The 3,240-nt window shown below is 37.3% G+C and overlaps 1 protein-coding gene across 1 annotated transcript in view; it reads left to right on the top strand.

The window, feature by feature from the left end:
- Window positions 1–3,240, top strand: part of LOC109542397 (trans-acting T-cell-specific transcription factor GATA-3) — a gene marked incomplete in the record, with an annotated part of 33,472 nt that overhangs the window by 14,269 nt on the left and 15,963 nt on the right.

The raw sequence follows: 3,240 nt of genomic DNA on the forward strand, positions 1-3,240 counted from the left end.
CTGGTGAAAATCAGGATTATGTGTGATTTCAATGCAATTTGTAGCAGTTTCAGATTGGAATATTTTGTTTACACTGTAGAAGTTTCAGCTTGCTGTTTGCTCTAGATTAAAAGTTATGATTTTTTTCAACTACAAAATGCAATTCTGTCAAAGCATTCATTTTTAGGCCAACATTCACCAAGTTGGAAAATCTGGTTTATGTGTCATTTGAATTAAATTTTCATCATGTTTTGACTCAAGTCTCTTCTATCGATTGTAAACGTTTCTAGCTACTGTTTACTCTAGATTAGAAGTTATAATTTTTTGCAGCCAGAAGATGTATTTTTGTCAAAACGTTGATTTTTGGGCGAACATTTATGAAGTTGGTAAAAATTAGCATTTTGTGCCGTTTTAATGAAATTCTCGACGTCTTTAGACTTGAGTGTATTCAATTCGTAGCAAAAGTTTCAAGTAGTTGCCTGCACCCGATTAGGAGTTATGATTTTTTCAGCGAGAAAATGCAATTATGTGAAAACGGTCATTTTTAGGTCAATATTTACCAAGCGGTCACAAATCAGGATTAAATGTGATTTTAATGAAAATTTTATCATGTTTAGACTCAAGTGTCTTCTACCGATTGTAAAAGTTTCTAGTCGCTGTTTGCTCTAGATTAAAGGACATGATTTTCTTCAGGCAGAAGATGGATTTTTGTCGAAACGTTGATTTTTGGGCGAACATTTATGAAGTTGGAAAACATCAGCATTTTGTGCCATTTCAATGAAATTTTCCACATTTTATATTTGAGTGTCTTCTATACGTAGCAAAAGTTTCAAGTAGTTGCCTGCACCCGATTAGGAGTTATGATTTTTTCAGCGAGAAAATGCAATTATATCAAAACGCTCAATTTTAGGTCAATATTTACCAAGTGGGCAAAAATCAGGATTAGATGTGATTTGGATGAAAATTTCATAATGTTTTGACTTACGTGTCTTCTACCGATTGTAAAAGTTTCTAGTCGCTGTTTGCTCTAGATTAGAGGACATTATTTTTTTCAAGCAGAAGATGTATTTTGTCAAAACGTTGATTTTTGGGCGAACATTTATGAAGTAGGCAAAAATCAGCATTTTGTGCCATTTTAATAAAATTTTCCACGTTTTTAGACTTGAGTGTCTTCAAGTCGTAGCAAAAGTTTCAAGTAGTTGCCTGCACCAGAACAGAAGTTCTGATTTTTTCCTGCGAGAAAATGCAATTAAACGCTCATTTTTGGATCAATATTTACCGACAGACTTTAAAAAAACCGACTTTTGTTGCTTAAGTGTCAAGTTCCTCTTTTTCTAGATTAGAAGTTATGATTTGAGCCATAAAATACATGCGAACCAAAGCGCTTTAAAAAAAAAGGTAAACGAAGAAACTGGTGAGATTTTCGGGCTACCAGGCAAAACGTTTCGCACCCACGAGTGGTTTACAACTTCAGAGGTGGTTTGCTCGACGCAGCCAATGTTTATTTGGCACATTTGAATCCCCCTGCACGTACATGAATAACGATCGGCAATTTCGCACCTATGCCAGAGCCTGGAAGGCTAAATTTAGCCATCCGAATGCTGGCAGGGAAGCCCTATCAGCCACTCGAAATCACTTAAACGCGCATTACACGATTTATTAATCGTTATTTGCATCTGTTAAGCCGCGCATCAAACAGGCTCCAGTTCGAACCGACACCAGACCCTCCTAATAGGGTAATTAACCCAAAAAAACCTCAAATTCCCTCGATTATTTACGATCAGACTGCCAAACATTTCAACTTCTCTGCTGATTCCAGTCGCTGGCTAAGTGCTCTTTTGTTAGCCAACGCTGTTCAATCACCGAAAAATTTCTCAAATAACCCAGCATTCTGAGTTGGACACAGAATATAATGGCTAGAGTTTTCTCTTGAAAGTGCGAAAGTTTTCCCTAATTTGATGGGGTTTTGATCAAAATCATTTGGTTTTGACGCTTAAAATGCAACTGGAGTTTGTAAAAACTCTTCACTGTGCGGAAAAAGTTCGGGGTTTTTATGCAATCTTCAATCTCCTGTTCTAGACACAGACGTGCTCATGATCACCCACGCTGCGCCGCTGTTCTTCACTGAAAGAATTGTTGATAAATATCGATTTGCATGAATGAATCAGTGAATAAATGAGTGAATGAAACAAATGCCCTCGTTTACATATTATCAATTATAAGTTCGATAGCTGTAATTAAGCGAATTAATCAACATCAGCGTGTGATGAGCGGCAGGCAGGTTGGCAGTGACAAAGTGAATTAAGAGTGTTTGGTTGGGTTTGAGCGAGCCGGAAGCTTGTTGGGTTGTATTGACCCCGGCGAAAAGCCTACATTACATTCAATAGACGTAAATAACCACCAGCGCCCAGTGATAACGCTAAAACATACGAGAAAGTTAAGCTGATAAGTGATAGTGCTGCCACATACATAATGGTGGTGATAATGCAATCGCTAATAGTATTGTCTGTGATAAAGCCCACATGGTGATACGGTGAGTTACTGTTAGAGGGAATGCGTATGCAGGTCAGACTGTCCGGTTCAGATCCTCATTGTTGTTCAAGCTTTCAAAAGGCAAAATCGGTCTTATCTAATCAACCAGTCCTACCCCTAAGACAGAAGCAAAACCTCGTCAAAAAAGGAGGATTTGTGTTGAAGATTAAATAGAACACAAACCATTTCAACAACAGCAAAGTTGTGGATAACAAATAATCCAAATGGGTGATTCCATCGGGATGCAACAGCAAGTTTTCCAAGACTTTTTCGTCCAATTGTGGCCATGAAAAGGTCGCAATTCACAGCAACTGGACAGTAGCTTCAGTTTGAAGAAATTTGGCCCACTTAAAAACCACACCAAACAGTAACTTTTGCTGGATGCAAAGGCTTTTCATGAATATCTTGTTGGAATCTACTTGGAGATCCATTTGCCTCTAATGGGTTAGTTGAGCTTGAAAAAAAATATATCTAGAAAAAGCAATTAAGTACCAGAAATTTATGCAGTCGATAGAAGACAAACGAGTTAAAAAATGCCCAAAATTTCATTTAAATCACATTTAATCCTAATTTTTGCCTACTTGGGAAATGCTGACCTAAAACAGGGCGGTTTTGACTCAAATGCAACTTCTGGTTGAAAAATGCGTAACTTCTAATCTGGAGTAAATTGCAACTTGAAACTTTCACAGTCTATACAACATGGTTCAGTCTAAAAGTGCAGAAAATTCA

The sequence above is a fragment of the Dendroctonus ponderosae genome, unplaced genomic scaffold, assembly GCF_020466585.1.
Source record: "Dendroctonus ponderosae isolate FM_Combo_2020 unplaced genomic scaffold, Dpon_F_20191213v2 Dpon_F_20191213_11, whole genome shotgun sequence".
Lineage (NCBI taxonomy): Eukaryota > Metazoa > Arthropoda > Insecta > Coleoptera > Curculionidae > Dendroctonus > Dendroctonus ponderosae.